This window comes from Oncorhynchus mykiss, chromosome 11 (assembly GCF_057628025.1).
Source record: "Oncorhynchus mykiss isolate SJ-2025 chromosome 11, ASM5762802v1, whole genome shotgun sequence".
Lineage (NCBI taxonomy): Eukaryota > Metazoa > Chordata > Actinopteri > Salmoniformes > Salmonidae > Oncorhynchus > Oncorhynchus mykiss.
The window spans coordinates 38,029,543-38,053,385 of NC_143032.1; the positions used below are offsets into that span (position 1 = coordinate 38,029,543).

A 23,843-nucleotide genomic window follows, 5' to 3' on the forward strand; every position below is an offset into this window, starting at 1 on the left:
TTAATGTGTATGTTACAGTTTGTAACCATTCTCTTTTATTTAAACACAATTCCAAAAAGCCTCCGAAATGAATCACAATATATGTACTGAGAATATACTGTTTGTTTGTTTGTATGTCTTCTTAAACCATGTCATATTAGTGTGTGTGTGTGTCACTCTCTCTCTTTCTCTCTCTTGGTATGTGTGTGTGTCTATCTCTTTCTCTCTGTGTGCCTGCCTTGGTGTGCACCTCCCTGACTGCAGTAGATCTCAGGTCTGGAACAAACAGTAGATCCTCCTTAATTGGGGTGAGATCTGGGGCTTAGACGGGGCCAAGAAGGGACCCCTCACCCCTTTCTTTCTCCTCCAGAATCGCTTTGGCTCCAGAGGTGCTTTTGATGTGTGTTTTGGCTCTCTGAGTTCTACTTTGGAATATGTTCTTGGGAGACCATTGGTTACTTGCCTCCAGGCAGAATCTCAATCCCTAGGATCCTAGCCCTCTTTGATGAAATACTTTCGGGAGTTGCTAACCCCGCTGATGTCAATGTGCACCCCCACCTCCCTCTCTTCATCCCTCCTTCCCCTCACCCCACACCCCTCCTACTATCTCCCCTGCCCTCCCCTGCTCCTCCGATCATTCTCTTTGAGAGACTCATACAACAAGGACTTTATCTTGGTGTAGTCTAGTCCAGCTGAGCACAAGCCTTCACAAACAGACAGGCGGATTAGCCATGTTTTACAGGGGACCTTTGACTAGGCACTCCATGTTGCTTGGTTTGCTGTTATCACAGTCACTTCTTGGCCACTTCATGTTTGCTGCTTATAATTCTGTAGAATAGAATAGAAGATAGATAGACATGTACATGTAATTCCGATTGAGCCGACATAAGCAGCGTTTACCTAAGAATTTCAATTACGCTGCAAAGCTGAATGTCCGTGACGCAGATTGAATAGAGATCTCACTGAATTTTTCCCATAGGAAAGTTCAGTCTGTACAATCTATGTTACATTTACTACATGTGTACCTCCCTCCATCAAACTTGAATTAAACTGAATATCTAGGCCAAATGTTGTTGAAGACAGAATTATTGCTCTATTTGATTCTAAGGAAAATGTTGTGGAGGCACAGGCTATCCATGACAGCATGCATACAGTATAGATCAGAACATATGACACACTGATTGTTGATTAAGAGAGTAATTTATCAATATTACCTACAGTTGAAGTCGGAACACATTTATACTCAGTTTTTCACAATTCCTGACATTAAATGCTAGTACAAATCCCAGTTAGGATCACCACTTTTTTTTAAGAATGTGAAATGTCAGAATAATAGTAGAGAGAATGATTTATTTCAGCTTTGATTTCTTTCATCACTTTCCCAGTGGGTCAGAAGTTTACATACACTCAATTAGTATTTGGTAGCATTGACTTTAAATTGTTGAACTTGGGTCAAATGTTTCGGGTAGCCTTCCACAAGCTTTCCACAATAAGTTGTGTGAATTTTGGCCCATTCCTCCTGACCGAGCTGGTGTAACTGAGTCAGGTTCGTAGGCCTCCTTGCTCGCACACGCTTTTTGAGTTCTGCCCACAAATGTTTCTGCAGGATGGGGGCAGGGCTTTGTGATGGCCACTCCAATACCTTGACTTTGTTATCCTTGAGCCATTTTGCCACAACTTCGGAAATATGCTTGGGGTCATTGTCCATTTGGAAGACCCATTTGCAACCAAGCTTTAACTTCCTGACTGATGTCTTGAGATGTTGCTTCAATATATCCACATAATTTGACTTTCTCATGATGCCATCTATTTTGTGAAGTGCACCAGTCCCTCAGGCAGAAAAGCAGCCCCACAACATAATGCTGCCATCCCCGTGCTTCACGGTTGGAATGGTGTTCTTCGGCTTGCAAGCATCCCCCTTTTTCTTCCAAACATGTCGATGGTCATTATGGCCAAACAGTTCTATTTTTGTTCTTTGTCCCCATGTGCAGTTGCAAACTGTAGTCTAGCTTTTTTATGGTGGTTTTGGAGCAGTGGCTTCTTCCTTGCTGAGCAGCCTTTCAGGTTCTGTCGATATAGGACTCGTTTTACTGTGGACATAGATACTTTTGTACCTGTTTCCTCCAGCGTCTTCACAAGGTCCTTTGCTGTTGTTCTGGGATTGATTTGCACTGTTCGCACCAAAGTGCGTTCATCTCTAGGAGACAGAATGCATTTCCTTCCTGAGTGGTATGAAGGCTGCGTGGTCCCATGGTGTTTATACTCACATACTATTGTTTGTACAGATGAATGTGGTACCTTCAGGCATTTGGAAATTAATCCCAAGGATGAACCAGACTTGTGGAGGTCTACAATTATTTTTCTGAGGTCTTGGCTGATTTATTTTGATTTTCCTATGATGTCAAGCAAAGAGGCACTGAGTTTGAAGGTAGGCCTTGAAAAAAATCCACAGGTACACCTCCAATTGACTCAAATGATGTCAATTAGTCTATCAGAAGCTCCTAAAGCAATGGCGTCATTTTCTGGAATTTTCCAAGCTGTTTAAAGGCACAGTCAACTTAGTGTATGTAAACTTCTGACCCACTGGAATTGTGATACAGTGAATTATAAGTGAAATGATCTGTCTGTAAACAATTGTTGGAAAAATTACTTGTGTCATGCACAAAGAAGATGTCCTAACCGACTTTCCAAAACTATAGTTTGTTAACAAGAAATTTGTGAAGTGGTTGAATAACTTGTTTTAATGACTCCAACCTAAGTGTATGTAAACTTCTGACTTCAACTGTATGTAAGTCATAATGATCTATATAGGTAAATACTCTCTCTATGTGATACACTGGATAACAATGCTTTAAAAATCACAACAATTGGAAAATAATTGTTACAGGGAACATTGATTTGACCATTATCCACGCAACTGCATTTCATTTGTATTTTTCCCCCTTCTTCTTAGTGGAGACCGTGACGCAATTCCCCACTACCATAACTTATGGAGTCAAGATTCCCACGTTTGGGGAATTCGCATGGGGTCTGCACGGCCGGGCTTCATCCTAGGTGAGCCTCTCTCGTGACCAAGATGTCTCCCCTGCCAGGTATATATAACAACTGCATTTCTGTGGTGCCTCTACAACATATAGAGTGACATGCTCTGTTGTTGTGATACCTAAATAGAATGATCTACAGTAGGTCTAGATCTAGATCACGTTGTCCAGTGGTCTACAGATGCGTCCCAAATGGCACCCTATTCCGTTTATAGGGCATTACTTTTGACCAGGACCCATAGGGAATAGGGTGCTATTTGGGATAAAATGACCTCTTGACCACACACACACACACCGTCAAATCCTGCTTAAATGATTAACTGGGGATTTTGCACATCTTCATTGATTGATACAGAACCGTGTAGACCTCTCTTACTACATAATTTCCCTGTATATTGATTGTATATTGATCATACCTAACCCTACAGGAAAGCTTTTCCCTCTCCTTACCGTAACATTAGGTCTCATTCAGAAGGCTGGCCCAGGGGACCACACGCCCACTTTCCGCAGCATGACTTTCCTCCGCATAAATCGTCAGTTTCCCTATCATAAGAAGCAAGATACATCACATAATTGCCCCTCATTCGTGAATGGGATTTTACATTTGGAAAACCCAGAGCAAGTGACCTATGTCAATTGGCTGTTTTTTTTTAGGTTGAATGTATAATTACAGAAAGGTAAAACTGTTGTAAGTAGGCTGCTATGTAACTACGTGTACCTACTCTCTGCAACTACTCTCTACTTTCCCTTTCCTAATGTAAAGAGGGACCAGGTTAAACATAAGCCTACTTTATGCTTATCTGAAGGCGGAAGCCCGATGAGCTAGCTGAGGCACCTCCGGTTCCATCCACGATGGCACCCGGACCCGACGTCACCAACCAAAACAAAAAATAAAACTCCCCGATTCTTCTTTTAGTGGTGTCAGCATTCTGTGAAGATCAACGCTGGAGACGAGAAGCAGGTACAGGGAGTGAACATCTAATGAAATACGCACATTAAATAGGACAGGACAGTGTCTGGACATGAACACAACGGCATTAATGCTGACACAGGGAACCAACGGAGGAACAAACAGAAATAGACGGGGCAATCAACAAAGGGAAGGAGTCCAGGTGAGTCCAATGAGCAGTGCTGCACGTAATGATGTTGACAGGTGTGCGTAATGAAGGGCAGCCTGGTGCCCTCGACCGCCAGAGAGGGAGAGCAGGAGCAGGGGTGGCAGGTTTAGAGAGCTGCGCCACAGCGACCCACACTCCAGGTTTAGAGAGCTGAGCCACAGTGAACCACACTCCAGGTTTAGAGAGCTGAACCACAGAGACCCACACTCCAGGTTTAGAGAGCTGAACCACAGAGACCCACACTCCAGGTTTAGAGAGCTGAGGCTCAGTGACCCACACTCCAGGTTTAGAGAGCTGAACCACAGAGACCCACACTCCAGGTTTAGAGAGCTGAGGCACAGTGACCCACACTCCAGGTTTAGAGAGCTGAGCCACAGTGACCCACACTCCAGGTTTGGGAGAGAGAAGAAGAAAGATGGACACTTATGTACTTATTGGAATAGCATTCAACCCACAACTAAATGCAAACAGATCATTTATGCTCAGTGGTGTGAAGTACTTAAGTAGCAATACTTTAAAGTACTACTTAATTAGTTTTTTGCAGGTATTTGTACTTTACTTCATTATTTATTTTTTTGACAACTTTTATTTTTACTTCACTACACTTCTAAAGAAAATTATTTCATTTTTACTCCATACATTTTCCGTGAGACCCAAAAGTACTTGTTACATTTTGAATGCTTAGCAGGACAGAAAATCCAATTCGCACACTTATCAAGAGAACATCCCTGGTCATCCCTACTGCCTCTGATCTGATGGACTTACTAAACACAAATGCTTTGTTTTTAAATTATGTCTGTGTGGAGTGTTGGAGTGTGACCCTGGCTATCCGTAAATAAATGAAAACAAGAAAATTGTGCCATCTGGTTTGCTTAATTCTTATTTTACCTTTATTTAACTAGGCAAGTCAGTTAAGAACAAATTCTTATTTTCAATGTCGGAACAGTGGGTTAACTGCCTGTTCAGGGGCAGAACGACAGATTTGTACCTTGTCAGCTCGGGGATTTGAACGTTCAACCTCTGTTACATTAGGAATTTTTAATTATTTGTACTTTTACTTTTAATACTTAAGTATATTTTAGAAACCACATGTACTTTTGACACTTAAGTGTATGTACAAACAAATACTTTTAGACTTCTACTCAATTAGTATTTTACTGGGTGACTTTTACTTGAGTCATTTTCTATGAAGGTATCTTTACTTTTACTCAAGTATGAGTGCTTTTTCCACCACTGCTCATGCTTAATTAACATTAATTATTCATAACATATACTTTATGATTGAATAATATTCATATTCATAGGATGAATTCATAGGATGATTAAGGAAATGAACTCAGACTAAATAAAACCATACTCACCTTATCCTGCTTAATTATAATGCTGCATTATTGTTTGGGTGAAGAATAAATAGGCCTAAACGCAATTGAATACAGTTGTGTTATAGCCACTGGATTCTGGGCCACTGGTGTTGATGAAACTATTATGAATAACAAGACAATACTGGCACTAAAGATCACAAACTCCATCCTGAAGTAGAGGCAGCTAAGTGAACTATGTGAGTATTTGCCAATCCTTTGCAATTTTGTGGGACTGGTACTGTACAACAGTTCATTCGTTCCATCCGTGTCTGCACCGTCTCAAGTAAATTGCGGCCCGGAGCGGAGAGGCAGGGAGGGGGAACGGGGGGGAGAATAGAAAGGAAGGGGGGTAGAGAGCGAGGGAGCCCGATCTGAAGGGAGAAGACAAGGGAGGAGTCAGGCAAGGGAAAGAGAAGCTGGATTTCCACATTTCGCCCTATTCTCTTCGAAAAGCATACTTAATGTAATACCAGCAGTCCACGAGTTTTTGCAAACACATGTTTTCTTATTAATACAGGTTTAATATCTGATATCGGGCAGGTAATGTATGGGGTTCACGGTATTAGCTCAGTTTTCGCTCTATTCAGCAAACTGTGAAAAGAAGAAAGACGCGGAGAAGAAGGAAAAGTCTGGCAGAGCGGAGTTGGAGTTGCGACGTCAAGTCACATAGTCACATAGATGCACATCTGCAACAAGCGAAAAAAGACTTCACTTACGAGAAGACAAAAAAAGTTCAAGAATTATAGGAGGGGAAACATCATTCGAACACGTAAGTGCAAAAAACACAACGAGTCATAATGAACTGTTTCCCTCGAACATTTTGTGATTTGCTGGCTTTGAACATGTTAAAGAGAATAAAGAAGTTTATTTAAAAAACTGTCGAGAGGTATCACGTTTAAAATAAATCATTGAAGTCCACAAATCGGGGGGGGGGGGGGGGGTGATATATAAACAGAAATTAGTATGAAAACACAACCTATTCACTAATTTACTCACTTGCACAACATAAACTACTTTAGACACAGCGTAACATGTATACTAACACTACATATTTTGCTGGATGTTGTCTACTTTCTTTAAAGTTACAAGTTGACCCATTGCACATTTTCGAAACTTTGCTGATGCATTTTCTTAGAAGGTGATAGACACTTGGCAATGGTTCTTATTCCCGCAAATCTGATTTAAAGGTGTGTTAAGGTTATTTGATGGAAGGTTTATACATTTTAAGTTTGTGTATTGGATACACTTGAATGCAAAAGTAATTGCATTGCTGAGAATTGTGATATTGGCTGAAACTTATTTTGGAACTTCCAATACTAACACAAAAACACTTCCACTACTTGGACTTTTGCCCAAAGACACGCATGGGAGGCATGCATATTTACATGTGATCACATTTCAGCAGGACTTTTTACCATGTTATCGATTCGGTCTCTTATTCATGAGGCCTAATATGAGTTATGCCTGGATTGATGTACTATACTTGTATAGACTATTGTTCGGAATCACATAGCCTATTCACAACAAAAAAATCTAATGCAACCACTGAAGTCCCCATTTCTACAATCAAAATATGAAAGTAAGCCCAGGTTTATTTTACAATGCCATAGGCACATTTTAACGATTATACAGGCATGTAGACCTATATAATGAGCATTGTAGGCCCATCGTGTTTGACAATAGAAAATCAACTAGGTTTTATCAAATGAAATGGAACAGTTCACAATAGAAAATGTAATTTCTCTGTTGAAAGTAGCCTACACTAGAGGCTACTTTTGGAAAGCCCTTATATTCGCGCGTACACATTTGGATTACTTTCCGTTAATATTTTATTGACCTGGTTATAATTAGACCTACTTATTATGCTTATCATTTTTTTGTGTGTCTTTTATCCATTTCGTTGTTTTTTTTATCGTATGTAATTTTCGGTCACTTAGGCTATGTATCATGGCAGCGTGCCTTCACATGCGGAGATATTTGTTTTAAACTTTTCCTTCTGCTCGCAGCCAGCTGTTCCACATTTTATCTGCTTGTCAGATTCGGTGTGAGTGACTGGTGGACCGTTTGTGTCTCGGGTTTCACGCCGCCATACAAACGACAAGGGTTCGAGGCGTTTAGCCGTGCGGTGACGGCTCAGACAAACCTTCTTTGACACTTGGCAAATTATTAACGGAGATCTACAGCAACTGGCAGTAAAGATTTGAATGCAAAACAACAAAATGTTAATAGTTTGTGCAGATTAAAGATTTTATTTATTTTTAACCTCGGGTTAAGAACATGACCATCTGGACTGGCCAGTTTTAGGCCCCTATGAGATCTCTCTTGTGTTGCTTTTAAGAAGGAAAGAAAAATGACAAGAACATAGGCCTATAACCCACTAAATTTATTGATCGTTTTTATGCATAATTTTGTTTGCATTATCCCAAATCTATTTTGAAATCATATGCTCAGTATTTAATCATTTAATTGATAATGGAACCCCCCCATGTTATATGAAATAATATTTGTTTAGAGTATGAACATCAAGGAAGCCATACACCTATATTTTAGCTTAAGTCTCAATATCTCAATAGAATATTGTTCCTAATCAAAACTAGTGTTTGCAACAGTAATATGGTTAATTGTTATCCTTATCTATCCATGAAACGAAATCTAAATGCCATTTTTATCATTAATGCATTTTTACATATATGACATGATATGTAATTTTAATCAAGAGAAAGTTTTTGACTTGCAAAAATCCAAATGTTATACCTCAATTTGATAAGGCCTACCAGCATTTTAAAACTATCATCTGTTATTTTATTTAGTGAGGATGCAATGGACTTAATAAACATACTTCAATTGATATATTTCTGGTATTTTGCTATTAAGTTTTATTTTTGTAGTGATTGATGGTCGACAGAAAGCTCTATGCCAGAGTGCATTTCTCATGATGAATGTGTGATTGCTTACCCCCAGATTTAATGATCACCAAAGCAACATTAAATGTAATTACATTAATTTGAGCTCTATTTAGCTTTAATGGATAGCTGATATTTTCCACGTGAAAACGGTGTTCAGAAATAACCACAGATTGGCTCTAAGTACATGCCTATATGTGTATGGAGCTGGATATAATTTATGATTTAATCATATTAAATATGAATGATATCTGATGAACACACTCAGTAATATAAATATGTATGGCGTTACTGTTTTACATCTCCAAAACAGAACGGAGCTCAGCTAGGGTCTGTAGCTTCACTTGAACAGGTGCATTTTTACAAAACAAGGACTGCATGTCAAATGATTCAGTAACAGTAATAAATACACACAATGTTTAAAAAAAGGCTCAACGAAAAAGCCTGTTTTTTTTTTCGTTCACCGGCCAAGATGAATCAATGCCCGTCTGATGAAGGGAACAATCTGTAACTCACAGTACCACAGATAGGGAAGGAAAGGCACGGATAACCCGTATTCCTCCCTCCCTATTCCTCCTCAGTCCTTCTGATAGCAGAGCAGCCCTTTATCTCTATATTAGCATACCTTTACATTCAATTATGCATAGCTGCGAAACACCAGACAGTGACCTCCTGACCTTTCTAACTTGCCCAAAATGGGGCCTGTTACACAAGCAGATGTTAATGCACAAAGATGACACACTATTACCCTTAAATTAAGGGCCTCTCAAATCCACTATTCTAGGTAGGCCTCTTGTCTTTAGGCTCTTTTATATCCTAGAGGAAGAATACCTGTTAAAAGGTGTGTATGCATGAGGCCCTAATGACATCTGTTGTTGTCGTAATGGAACTCAATAAAGAGAGTGTCAGAGGTACCAAGTGTATTGTTCTATGAGGGTATTCTAGGGTAAATTGATTTAATCTAAGGTAACATGTACCAAGGCTTTTTTTGTGTGCGTTTATTCACATTTTTGGTTTGATGTGTTGTGGATACGTCGGTGGGTGGCAGATATAGTGTGTGATTTCTTTTGTGGTACTCAAAGGTTGTTATAGTTGGTCACAGATGTTAATATGATGAAAGGTTTATCTGTGTCTGTCAATGGAAGCTCAACTCTTTAGCAGAGCGCTAAGTACTTCTATCCCACAAACCACAGTTTACATTAGCAGGTGAGGAGCCGTTACCTCAGCTATTTAGAGCATGTTGGGCAGAAATAAATAAACACACTATCACAATGGTTACCCAATCAAAGTTTGGAATCTTTCCCCTAAGTGATTTGATTCGCCAACGCTGCCCTGTGAATAGGCGAATAGACGCTACATGAATAGATGGCCCCCAATAGGAATCCTTCACTTTGATGATTCTGAACTTTGATATATTGACATCAAATGGAAAAGTTACAGTGGGGAAAAGAAAGAGAATGGAGAGAGATTGAGAGAAAAAAGGCAGCGAGACAAGAGACAGAGGTGTGAGTGTGTGTGAGTGTGTGTGTGTGTGTGTGTGTGTGACGTGTGAGTGACTCCTTCACCTCCTTGTAAAAAGTTGGGGCCGTGGCAGTATGCCGCTGAGTGTAGTCTACATCAAAGTATCTGGATGCATTTGCGTGTGAGCGGCGAGGAGGCAGGCAGGCATACAGGCAGGCGGGCGCTTGGCGCGGCTCAGCATGAGGGGCTTCTCCTTGGCCCTCCTAATCCCCAGGCCCAGCCATCCCTTCAGGGCATGCCTCAGATCTGGCTCTCCAAGCTCTCCGCATGGACGTACCCAGCCTCTGCCGGCCGATTTAATATGCTATGTGTTCCTGCTCCCCTCCACCTTCACCAGCAGCGTCCTAGAGTGGGACCCCATTCACCCCCATTCCCTGATTCAAGGAGTCCCACTTAAGGCACCTTTCATTGGGCACGTCTTTGCACAGTGAGGGGGTGGGATGGGTGATCTGATGATAATAATTTGGTGGGTACTTATATTTGTCACATTTCACACATGTACAAGTGTGTATTAATGAGCATCTGTGAATTGGAAATGTGTATTTTGCATATCCCATCTGCCCCTGAGACACCCTCGGAGAGTCAGGTCACGGCCAGGGTCTGACATTATCAATGGGGACCCTGGAGCAATTGCGGTTAAGTGCCTTGCTCAAGGGCACATCGACATATTTTTCACCTTGTTGGCTCGGGGATTCCAACATGCGGCCTTTAGGTTACTGGCCCAACGCTCTAACCACTAGGCTACCTGCCGCTTACAGGCTGGTGCGAGGGAGACGCATAGTGTAATGAAATGCATAGTCAGCTCCACACCATACGCAGAGGCTCCCAAATGTACTCTTACCCCCATATGCATGTTTTTTTTTTAATGTTTCAAAAATGCAAATGCACCTCTGCATAAAATATCCCCATCATAGACATATTTTACACACACACACACACACACACACACACACACACACACACACACACACACACACACACACACACACACACACACACACACACACACACACACACACTCACACACTCACACACTCACACACTCACACAGAGAGAGAGAGAGGAGCGTGCAAGCAGAGTAGCCAGTATTCCTTCTTCAGGAAATAAGAAATGAGAAAAGAAGCCAGAGCTCAAGCTGCCTTACCAGAGGCTGAGAGTCAGAGTGATGCTTTGTTTTCCAGGGCTTTGGTCTCACTCAGACTGGACCTACCAATTGGCCTGGTCAACCTCCCAGAGAGAGAGAGAGAATTTAGTCTGGGGAAAAAAATGAAGATGAATACAGGTGTGAAGGAGAGCTAGTCGTCCTGGATGACAGGACTGTGAACCACAAAACGTGTCAGTGAGTGCCTGCCTTTTCTTTTCCGACACACTCGAATGCAAACGGAGGCAGGTCGCGCCTGGGTGACGACGTCGCTTGACGGCGCTCGTCTCCTCTGTTTGCCATGAGCCGCAAGCGTCTTTACGGCTGCGGTGTGAGTATGGCAGCAAGGGGTGAAGTAAGCTGCAGGCCCATTTGCTTGTGGCGGGGCTGTATAAAGTTGAGATGCTGAGCTGGGAAAGTGGTGATGTAGTTCTTGAATTCCCAGGTTTCGGGTCTGTTATTGTTATGTGGCATTGTGTCATGCGCTTGATGGGAGCTAGTTGTGGCATCCGTAAGGGGGCCTGCTCTCCCTCCTCGTCCAGGGAGCGTGGTGATGGCCAGGGGACAGATGAGGCGGCCAGATAACTGTGAACAATGATCTGTCACCTCCACCTCCTCATCCTGATTTCTTTCTGTATGTGGAAAGCCTTGTGTCAGGCTGCTGTACTAAAGACACACACACACTTGCACAGGCTCAGACAGGCACACACACGCACACACACACAGCAGCACTGCCAGAGAGGTTGATTGAAGGGTCTCTGATTATTGTGATTTAAACTGAATGGAGTAAAAGAAATGTACACCCAAAAGTGTATGAAAAATTATTTACAATAAGGAAAATACAATTAAAATTCACTGGGGAAAATAAATCAATGACTAATATTAATTTCATAAATATCTGTTTGGAATTCTTTAGTTGCATAGCTCATATTGTTCTGATAAACATAACAATGGTAAAGTTGTTTTAATATGTATGTAGGTGCAGTGCCCCATGCTGGCCTGGTTATCTTAGTGAAACCTGGGGGTTGAGGAGGGGGACATTGTTTCAATGTCAAATGCAAATCCCAAGGATAATACATGCATAAAGTTCAGGCCGACTTTCTCCCTCCCTTCTGCAAACATGTTTAAATGCGTGCCTCGTCCCCTCTTCTCCCCCTTTCCCCTACTCCTTCACTTCTGTCCTCTGTTGCAGGGATTGTGAACTCTTCTCAAAAGGGGAACACTACTATCGGAGCAAATGTCTTGCCCGACTTGAAAGAAGGCCTATTTTGTCAGGACGTCATTTGAAGGCTAATCCGGGATAGAGAGAGAGCGGGAAGGAGAGAGAGGGGGGTCCAATACTTCTCGCAGGGAGCGAGAAGGAGCAGGGGTTGGAGGGGCGGAGGGTGTGGACGGCGGTATTCCTCTCCTTTGCCCAGTTCCTTGCAGGGTGGGAGGGGGAGGTGGAGGTGTGGGGGATCCAGGAGGTTTTAGATCCTTGAAAAGAGAGAGAGAGAGAGAGGAGGGGGGGGGGGACTCCAGCCATTTGTAATGATGGTCTGTCATCGGGGCTGCCCTACCTGCCAGAGGAAACCTCAGGGCGGGCCGCTACCCTGCAATGTAGAGACAATTGCCCTATGTACAGTGGGGCAAAAAAGTATTTAGTCAGCCACCAATTGTGCAAGTTCTCCCACTTAAAAAGATGAGAGAGGCCTGTAATTTTCATCATAGGTACACTTCAACTATAACAGACAAACATTTTAAAAAATCCAGAAAATCACATTGTAGCATTTTTAATGAATTTATTTGCAAATTATGGTGGAAAATAAGTATTTGGTCAATAACAAAAGTTTATCTCAATACTTTGTTATATACTATTTGTTGGCAATGACAGAGGTCAAACGTTTTCTGTAAGTCTTCACAAGGTTTTCACACACTGTTGCTGGTATTTTGGCCCATTTCTCCATGCAGATCTCCTCTGTGATCAGTGATGTTTTGGGGCTGTTGCTGGGTAACATGGACTTTCAACTCCCTCCAAAGATTTTCTATGGGGTTGAGATCTGGAGACTGGCTAGGCCACTCCAGGACCTTGAAATGCTTCTTACGAAGCCACTCCTTCGTTGCCCAGGCGGTGTGTTTGGGATCATTGTCATGCTGAAAGACCCAGCCAAGTTTCATCTTCAATGCCCTTGCTGATGGAAGGAGGTTTTCACTCAAAATCTCACGATACATGGCCCCATTCATTTTTTCCTTTACACGGATCTGTCGTCCTGGTCCCTTTGCAGAAAAACAGCCCCAAAGCATGATGTTTCCACCCCCATGCTTCACAGTAGGTATGGTGTTGTTTGGATGCAACTCAGCATTCTTTGTCCTCCAGACACGACGAATTGAGTTTTTACCAAAAAGGTCTATTTTGGTTTTATCTGACCTAATGACATTCTCCCAATCTTCTTCTGGATCATCCAAATGCTCTCTAGCAAACTTCAGATGGGCCTGGACATGTACTGGCTTAAGCAGGGGGACACGTCTGGCACTGCAGGATTTGAGTCCCTGACGGCGTAGTGTGTTACTGATGGTAGGCTTTGTTACTTTGTTCCCAGCTCTCTGCAGGTCATTCACTAGGTCCCCCTGTGTGGTTCTGGGATTTTTGCTCACCGTTCTTGTGATCATTTTGACCCCACGGGGTGAGATCTTGCGTGGAGTCCCAGATCGAGGGAGATAATCAGTGGTCTTGTATGTCTTCCATTTCCTAATAATTTCTCCCACAGTTGATTTCTTCAAACCAAGCTGCTTACCTATTGCAGATTCAGTATTCCCAGCCTGGTGCAGGTCTACAATTTTGTTTCTGGTGTCCTTTGACAGCTCTTTGGTCTTGGCCATAGTGGAGTTTGGAGTGTGACTGTTTGAGGTTGTGGACAGGTCTTTTATACTGATAACAAGTTCAAACAGGTGCCATTAATACAGGTAACGAGTGGAGGACAGAGGAGCCTCTTAAAGAAGAAGTTACAGGTCTGTGAGAGCCAGAAATCTTGCTTGTTTGTAGGTGACCAAATACTTATTTTTCCACTATAATTTGCAAATAAATTAATTACAAATCCTACAATGTGATTTTCTGGATTTTTTTTCTCATTTTGTCTGTCATAGTTGAAGTGTACCTATGATGAAAATTACAGGCCTCTCTCATCTTTTTAAGTGGGAGAACTTGCACAATTGGTGAATGACTAAATGCTTTTTTGCCCCACTGTACATGGTCACTTTAATAATGTTTACATGCTGTTTTACCCACTTCATATGTATATAATGTATTCTACTCAAGGCTCATCCTATTTAAGTACTGTTGTACACATATTTCTATTCATATATAAATATCCATACTGTCCATACTGTCTATACACACCATCATACATATATATTTATATTCTGGACTCTGACATTGCTCGTATTTCTTGATTTCTTTCTTTCTTTTCTTTGTATTTTCTTTGTGTGCATGGTTTTGTATTGTTTACATTAGCATTTTTGTCATTTAGCAGACACTCTTGTTCAGTATTTCTCCACTTACGTAGCTGGAAACAAAAGTGTTTCACTGCACCTGTTATAACATCTGCAAACTATGTGTATGCGACCAATAACATTTTATTGTATTTACAATACCCTGACTCCGACAGGCTTGGCCTGGGGAATAAAAGTGGGCCTCAAAAATGTATCGAGCAACAAAAATATGAACGTGTATATGGGCCCCTAAACCGTCTTTGGCTATTTCAGGCCTGACTGGTGTTTTTATTAAGAGAGGTCGACATGCTTTGGAAGTGTATCTTATTCATGAAGAAAAAAAGCCAGGGCTGGACTTCCTAAAGAATTCATTATGTTCCCCTTTCCCATAAGCCTTGCTGCTCCGCAGGTCCCAGCCGGGCCTCAGAGGATGTTGAGAGTGTTGCGCGACATTGTAAAGCCTCCCATAGCGAGCAGGGGAGTGCGAAGGGTTCCATTAGTCAAAGGTGCTCGGACGTTTTTTTCTCTCCTCCCCAACACTGTCGCAAACTCATTGTCTGAGCTAAGGCAGGACATTAGTCACTGCGGTGCTAGTGGAGCCTGCAGGGCAGTGGGACCAACCAACACTGCTTTGGAGCAGGGACTGCTAGTCGGACGGAGAGAGAGAGAACTAGAAGAGAGAGAATGAGTGAGGTAGAGTGTGTGGAAAAGAGAAGAGGAGGGAGAGAAAGAAAAGGGATACATTTTTTCTGTGTGGGTGTATGTGTTTGAGAAAGAGAGTGTGGAAGAAGGAGAGAGAACGTTAGAGGTGTGGAGTCTATAGCTCTACCTCAGGGCTCAGTATGTAAGCCCCTGTTTTCCCCCCAAAGCTGCTTTCACAAAGAGATTTACAAGACAGGTCTCTGGTGTGCTGCTTTTGTGTGTGTGTGTGTGTGTGTGTGTGTGTGTGTGTGTGTGTGTGTGTGTGTGTATTTCTCCAAACTGGGTTAAATGTGCACCGCTAGAAGACGTTTTTTCCTATCTTTTACATTATTTTAGGTTTTCCTAAATGAGTGGTTCCTAACTGCTCTGTCCTAACCAGAACCAAGGGATGCCATGAGATTATTTATTCTACCTGATGAAGGAGGCATGCGAGGCGGTCGGCGGTATCTTTGGTGTATGTATGTTGAGGGGAGTCAGCAGTCACACATCACACATCACACATACAAGGGATCCTGTTTGCTTTTGGAATTATTTATAAAGCTTGGCTTTTGTGTGGCTTTATAGTTCCCTGTCTCTTCCCATTACTGCCTATGACTCTACCTGTGCCACCTTCAACCCCAAACAGTCCCTCTGCCACTGTGCTGAGTCTCAGAGTAGGAATGCTGACCTAGGATCAGTTTAGCCATTTAGCTCATAATGAATAACATCAGGCGTGACTGGTCCTAGATCAGCACTCTTTCTACTCTTACACAGTTTATATGGGCTTGTGTTTTTTATATTCAGAGTTTTTTTTTTAATGGGTTCACAAGTAGGAGAATAAACAACTGTTGGTCCAATAGTTCCTCTATGGGTTTTATTATTTAGTGGAATTCTAGTTGTAGTGACAAGCACAATTTTGAGGCATCAGAGAAAATCACAAAGTTATACCGACCATTACATATGGGCTTGATTACACTGTAATCCAGTAGAGTTTTGTGTGTATTTATACTGAGTCCGGGTGGAAGGTTTAGTGTGTTTTAGATGGTATATGTTAATGTTTTCTTTATTGATACAAGCAGGGATGTGATTATGATTCAGCTCAGTATATATGAGCAGAGCACTGATCTAGTTTCCTATTTCTCCCTCTGGCATAGAGATCAATGCAAACCAGCTAACACAGCCTAATAAGCCATTTACACATACATTGTGGAAAACATTTACATACATTGAAAATTAAACTGATAAAGTAGGTCCATGTCCTAGAGGTAAGAGTTATTGTGCTTGTGTGTGTGCGTGTGTGCGTGTGTGCGTGTGTGCGTGTGTGCGTGTGTGCGTGTGTGCGTGTGTGTGTGAATGAGAACACGGGAGAGACCTCTCCCGTGACTGCCAACCAGTCCTGTGTGTGATAGGTGCCAGATTGTATAGCTGCGAGCCAGACTGTCTCGGCCTGTCAGAAAAGAGAGAGAATGAGAAAAGAACAAGAGCAAAGAGAGGGGGATGATTACAGTACACTGTTCCTCTGATCTGATTCATCACTAACTGTCTCTCATGCAAAGGGTGAACTTATTATCCCTGTCTCAACCTCCAGCATGGTGCCAGCTGCTCACCATGTTTCCCAATTAACCCCCGGCACCCATCTAACTCGCCAATTAAGGCCTCCTCCTTAGCTCTTTTATTTGTGTGTGTTAGCATGTTCACTGGAGCCATGGGTTGTATTTATTGTGCACTAATATAATAAAACAGGGAGGGACAACCTGTACCTGTCCAATAGACAGACAAGAAACACACATTTTGTATCCCGTTGCAAAATGTTTTAAAATGTTTGTGCCCTAATGAATACGACCCTGGTGTGGAGGAATGCAGTGGAGAGGGGGAGGTGAGCGAGTGTTAACCAAGTAGTAAGAGTGTATGTTTAGGAGGTGTCCTAAGCGATGGTTTTACAGCCCCCAGAATTTATTTGAGGCGGCGACGCAAACAGCTGAAAGGCTTAAACACAGCCAGATGTTAGTTAGCTTCCTGGCTGACGACTGCTCCAGTGCCCGAGAGGGCTGCTATTGTAAGTCTTCTTCCCCATGTTTATTTGTGGTCTTTTCTTTTGGGAGCCATTTTGGAGCATTCTGTATGTCCCCTTTGAGTTTAGGGGAAAGTTTTTGTTTCACACTTGGAAATGCTGTGAGTTTTATGATAAGTCATGTGGATGTTATTGCATATCGTATAGGAGTATGGGTTTTGAAGAGGATGTATATTTTTTTCACCTGACTTGCAGTAAATGACTGGCATTTCAACTTCAAATTCTGTATTCACTCCAAAGATATTCACTTGTGTGTGTTTTTAAAACCTAAAGTACAACCTCAGTAGACCTATATGCCGAGCTCTGGGACATGTGTGTGTGACTGTGTGTGTGTGTGTGAGTGTAGGTGCAGCTTACTGACGCTGTGGGAGGGATGCGGGCACGTTGGGGAGCGCCAATCCCTCTGTGTGTGTGTGTGTGTGTGTGTGTATGTACAGTATGAGCGAGCAGGCCCTGATGGGGGGGGGGGGGGGAGTGAATTGTTGTCTCCTTACCGACCTAGCTGTGCTGTTGGGAGACATGTCAGCCGTGGGGGAGCTGGCTGAGTGGAGCTGCATGGGAGTCTGACTGGGACTCCCTCTGTGTCTCTACTTTCTTTGATCTAACACTTCCTAAACCATACTCCTTATACAGTACAGTCTCACCCCCCCCCCCCTCCCAGCTTCATTGAAGTGTCTTCACCTCTAGCTGAAGTCAGTTAAAGTCAGTGGTCGATGGCGCCGATGGTCTGGGCTGTGTATCTACAGTATCTACTGAATGGAACTTTGTTGAGCGCAAACAGAAACGTCAAACAACAGAATAAAGAAAGTGTTCGCTTTTAACTTGCTCAGCATTGTGGGTAATGGGAACAAGCTATTAGGAACAAGCAAACAAGGGCAAGTAATAACAAATGGAATGTCATGTGGAAATGGCGTTTGTTTTATACATGTGATTGGGGGCACCCGAATGGCGCAGTGGTCTAAGGCACTGCATCTCAGTGCAAGAGGCATCACTACAATCCCTGGTTTGAATCCAGGCTGAATCACATCTGGCTTTGATTGGGAGTCCTATAGGGCGGTGCACAATTTGCCCAGCATCATCCGGGGTAGGCCATCATTGTAAATAAGAATTTGTTCTTAACTGACTTGCCTAGTCTGAGACAATAAGGGGACAGTGGCAGAATAAATTCAACCACACATTTGTTTCATTACAGAACTGGAGAGCAACATCTGTCCGGTGAAGTCCACAAAACATATTGCATGTAACAGTTACATGACCTACAGCATGGTCACGCAAGGTAATGTTTCACACATTTTTGGGTTAAGCAACTATTGATTTAGAACCACAGAGACTTTGAGCCGAACGCGCCGGGGAGGGGGTACCGTCACGTAGGCTCTCTCTCCAGGGCTCGTCTCAGCCGGACTGACAGGTTTCCCGCGCCTCAGCAGAGGTGACCGGTCCGCTCCTGATCCCCGGGATTGTAATACTGGCTGGCGTCCTGCGGCTGGAGCCACGTCGGGGAAGGGGTACTGTCTCGTGTGCTCCCTCTCCGGCCTCTAGGTCACCAGGCTGCTCGTTATGGTGCACACCTGTCACCATCGTTATGCGCACCTGCGCGTCACCTGGACTCATCACTTTCCTGATTACCTTCCCTATATTTTTCACTCGCTTTGGTTCCGTCCCCAGGCGTTACTGTTTCTGTGTCATGTCTGTGTGTTGTTCGTGTTTTCTTGTTTTGTATTATGTTACGTTTATTTATTAACACACTCACTCCCTGAACTTGCTTCCCGACTCTCAGCGCACTCGTTACACACCATTTCAACTTCAACATTTCAACATCATCTAATCACCTATTCTTAGTCTAATACAGTGACAACTAAAAGATACCAAAAACAATTTAGTCTAGTCAACGTAAGCTAAATATGATGTGGCTGTCCATGGTACTGATTTCTCTGTGTGTGTGCAAGGAGAAAAAACATGTTGAATCACCCTACTTGTAGAGAAATGCCAATGCCATCCTCCTCTTTCATGTTGCCTAAACTGTCTGTGACTCTGTCATACAGTACACACTTTTAGTTTTTATTGTCCCTAGGCTACCTGGCTAAAATACTTGCCCACCAGCCTAACTTCGTTTCATGGGCGCATCGCCAGGCCAGCTAGTTAGCATTAGCATACCACATCTAGCTACATGTTGAACTTCCATCCTCTCAGGCCAGGGGCATGATGTATTAATTTATGGTTGGATTAGAATCACCGTTATAATCATTGGCCAGTACGGCGTATTAAGTCCAAATACCTACCTCCATCCATGGCTAAATTAGGAAAGGAGTGATTTTAGCTAGCGAACTAGCCACCAGAGGACAACAACACAACAACACATTATTTCGGTCAATAATGACGTTTGGCTTGTGATGTGATTGGTCAGTAGCCAAAACAGAACTGGCTTCCCTTGACACTTTTGTTTGGTGTGCCAGGACCATTTAAAACTGTGTTCACTCAGTTTAGCTCAACACTGATTGGCTATTATACTTTTTTTTTTATCAAGGGAGGACAAATGCTCGCTGGCTTCCCTGGCATTCATACTCTTTCTGATCAGACTGTATCAGATAGATTCCCTGCACAAACTGAGACAGAAGGGAGCTGTTTGTTTTTGTACATTTTTTGGGGAAGCCTGGCTTCCCATGGCATCCATGAATACACGCCACTACCCCCTATATTTCCGCTGTCCATCACTGCCATGCTAAATTACTATTGGAGCTCTCATAACATGCAGATAGCATGAGCACTCACCAGGTGTTCTTGGCTGTGGCTGTTTGAAGGTATTTCTTAGGCATATGGGCCCTGGTCAAAAGTAGTGCACTAAAAAGGGAATAGGGTGCCATTTGGGACTCAGCCTCAGTCTCAGTGGGTCCAACTGATAAAACAGAATTAACAGAATCGGGTGTTGTCTGTAGTGTGGAATGTATGACTCAATAGCTCTTTGGATGTGAGCCCACCCCTCAGACAGGAAAAGCGGTATTAAAGCCATGCCTTTCCTACTTTTTCACTTCCTCCATCTGTTCATCCTCTCCATCTTCCTCCATCCCTCCCTCACATTCCATTGTGCAAGGGTCTAATTCCAGGACAACTGCATTTTGCAATGTGATGGCATTCCTTTAATTTGCCCTCCCTTTCATCCTCCCTTTATCGCCAGAAAGCCAAACACCAGTGCGACTTCATCTCGCCCAATCATCCTCCCTCTAATACGCTTTAAATGGCGCGGCCGCGAGGGCCCGGACTGAGAATTAATAAGAGCCAATAAAGCGCGCTGACAGGGCATGTCGGTGAGTCTAAGTAAACATTATGACTTCTTGAGGGGGGCATCGGGGGTTGTTGCGACTTGATGAATCGTTGCGTAGCTCAGCGAGGGCTAATTTCTCACTTAGCCGTCCTGATGGGGCCTACCTAATAGGGCCCTTTACTGCCTGATTTGGCTTGCTGATTGTCTGCTTCATGGGTTGATTATTGTGCTGTATTATTATCACGCTGCCCCCTGGCTGTTGTTCCACCACGTGCCCCGCAATGGCCCCGCTCTGTCATTAATCACTTCATTCACTACCCTTCTCTCCTCCACTCACTCTGGTCTGTGTTGTACTGTTTATACCACTGACACAGAGGAAAGAAAGAGCGGGGGTGGAGGAGAGAAAGGCAGCAAGAGAGAGGGAAATGAGAGAAAGAAAGGACAGAGAGAGGGAGGGAAAGAAAAATACAAGAGATAGAGAAAGAGAGTGATGGAAAGATGGAGGGAAAATAGACAGAGACAGAGGGAGAGTAGGAGAGCCCAGAGGGAACATTAGAGTGTAGAAATGAGAGAGGGGCCACAGTAACTTGTGGCTCAGCCTCATAACAGACAGACAGACACTGTCTGGGGGACAAGTTCCACAACACCTTCATCACTCCACTGGAACTGACTCAGGCTGCATCCCAAATGGCAACCTATTCCGTTTGTAGTGCAAAGGGAATAGAGTACCGTGTGGGACGCAGCCTGTTTCAGGGAATAGAATTCCATTTGGGATACACCCAGTGTGTCCAGCTGTATGATTTGACCATACAGTATGTCCACTATGTAAGTACAGTGGGAAGAATTCCACAATCTTGGGAAGAATTCCATTGCCTGCTCAATGCAATGATACAAGTTTAATGATATGAACAGAGGTTGTATGGAGACATTGCATTAAAGAATAATACAGTATAAAGATATGAATTGGAGTTGTACTGTATGTGGACATAAACTCAGCAAAAAAAAGAAACGTCCTCTCACTGTCAACTGCGTTTATTTTCAGCAAACTTAACATGTGTAAATATTTGTATGAACATAATACGATTCAACAACTGAGTTATAAACTGAACAAGTTCCACAGACATGTGACTAACAGAAATGGAATAATGTGTCCCTGAACAAAGGGGGGGGGGGGGGGCTAAAATCAAAAGTAACTGTCAGTGTCTGGTGTGGCCACCAGCTGCATTAATAAGTACTGCAGTGCATCTCCTCATGCACTGCACCAGATTTGTCAGTTCTTGCCGTGACATGTTACCCCACTCTTCCACCAAGGCAACTGCAAGTTCCCTGTCATTTCTGTGGGGAATAGCCCTAGCTCTCACCCTCCGATCCAACAGGTCCCAGACGTACTCAATGGGATTGAGATCCGGGCTCTTCGCTGGCCATGGCAGAACACTGACATTCCTGTCTTGCAGGAAATCCCGCACAGAACGAGCAGTATGGCTGGTGGCATTGTCATGCTGGAGGGTCATGTCAGGATGAGTCTGCAGGAAGGGTACCACATGAGGGAGGAGGATGTCTTCCCTGTAATGCACAGTGTTGAGATGGTCTGCAATGACAACAAGCTCAGTCCAATGATGCTGTGACACACCGCTCCAGACCATGACGGACCCTCCACCTCCAAATCGATCTCACTCCAGAGTACAGGCATCGATGTAATGCTCATTCCTTCGACGATAAACGCAAATCTGGCCATCACCCCTGGTGAGACAACACCACGACTCTTCAGCGAAGAGCACTTTTTCCCAATCCTGTCTGGTCCAGCGACGGTGGGTTTGTGCCCATAGGCGACGTTGTTGCCGGTGATGTCTGGTGAGGACCTGCCTTACAACAGGCCTACAAGCCCTCAGTCCAGCCTCTCTCAACCTATTGCGGACAGTATGAGCACTGATGGAGGGGTTTGCGTTCCTGGTGTAACTCAGGCAGTTGTTGTTGCGATCCTGTTCCTGTCCCGCAGGTGTGATGTTCGGATGTACCGATCCTGTGCAGATGTTGTTACACATGGTCTGCCACTGTGAGGACGATCAGCTGTCCGTCCTGTCTCCCTCTAGCGCTGTCTAAGGCACGTTCATGCAGATGAGCAGGGATCCTGGGCATCTTTCTTTTGGTGTTTTTCAGAGTCAATAGAAAGGCCTCTTTAGTGTCCTAAGTTTTCATAACAGTGACCTGAATTGCCTACCGTCTGTAAGCTGTTTGTGTCTTAACGACCGTTCCACAGGTGCATGTTCATTAATTGTTTATGGTTCATTGAACAAGCATGGGAAACAGTGTTTAAACCCTTTACAATGAAGATAAGTTATTTGGATTTTTACTAATTAGCTTTGAAAGACAGGGTCCTGAAAAAGGGACATTTTCTTTTTTTGTTGAGTTTACTTTATTAGACATCTCAAGATCTTTATGCATGTGAGTAGTTGTATGTGGAGACATGGAGAAAAGGCCTCCTGTAAAGGGGGAGGGATAGAGAGAGGGAATTATCTGGTCCCCAGGGCCATGCAAGGGGACCCTCTCTCAAAGCCTTACCTGGTCCCTCTACAGCCCCCCCTATCATCCCTCTGCTTTATCCTACTCACCTCGAAGTTTGTGTGTGTGTATGTATTAGTGTTTGGGAGTTTTTCACAAAGGAATTATTCTGCTTCCCCTCATGCAATCCCTGGGGTCCCCTCTCTTCTTGATGCTGAGCACACACTCTTGTAGATGGAAAGGCACACACACTCTCAAATACAGTACAGAGCATCTCTCACTCTCTCTTTGACACAGGCTGAAAAACCTATAGTGAAAAACACAGTCATACATATATACAAAGCAAAGCACAGGAGGGATGTGTACAGTAGGTACTGTGGTTATAGTTTTTGTGGTGTCTTCCAAAGTGTTGTGAATTGTGTCTTTATAAGTCGGGGCTGCCTTTGCTAAAGAAGAGAGGCCCATTGACAATATGACCCTCACTCTTTCCTCCACTTTGAGTTCCATGCGGTCACTTAACCCAATTTTAAGAGGCTCAAAGATTCAACGTTGTGAATTTTAAACTGAATGGCTAGGAGTTAGAAAGGGAGACAGAGATGTATAATAATTGTATAACAAATATTATTGTGGCATTCAAATCAAGATGGGCAAACATTTTGAGGGCCACATACTTCTTGAAGAATTACGGAAAAACGATGGCTCAAGTTTTGGAAAATGTAGTGTATTTCATTGGCTGCTGCAGTGTATTTTAGCTGGATACTAGTTTGCAATTGTTGGGTTCGGCTTGGAAATGAAATAGCT

The 23,843-nt window shown here is 43.3% G+C and overlaps 1 protein-coding gene and 1 long non-coding RNA gene across 7 annotated transcripts in view; one reads left to right on the forward strand and one right to left on the reverse strand.

Moving 5' to 3' along the window:
* Positions 1–23,843, reverse strand: part of LOC149979575 (uncharacterized) — a 35,006-nt gene continuing 11,163 nt past the window's right edge. The window contains exons 3-6 of one of the 3 annotated variants that reach the window (XR_016484469.1): positions 11,068–11,150; positions 3,810–3,964; positions 3,471–3,563; positions 1–807 (exon numbers count right to left, since the gene is read on the reverse strand). This is a non-coding gene — a long non-coding RNA (uncharacterized LOC149979575). The remainder of the gene's footprint in view (positions 808–3,470; positions 3,564–3,809; positions 3,965–11,067; positions 11,151–23,843) is intronic. The other 2 variants (XR_016484468.1, XR_016484470.1) reach the window with 2 other exon arrangements.
* Positions 5,781–23,843, forward strand: part of LOC110535015 (transcription activator GLI3) — a 175,569-nt gene continuing 157,506 nt past the window's right edge. For 2 of the 4 annotated variants that reach the window (XM_090190073.1, XM_090190076.1), the window contains exon 1: positions 5,781–6,268. The gene's annotated coding sequence lies outside the window, so the exon portion shown is untranslated. The remainder of the gene's footprint in view (positions 6,269–23,843) is intronic. The other 2 variants (XM_036935418.2, XM_090190075.1) reach the window with 1 other exon arrangement.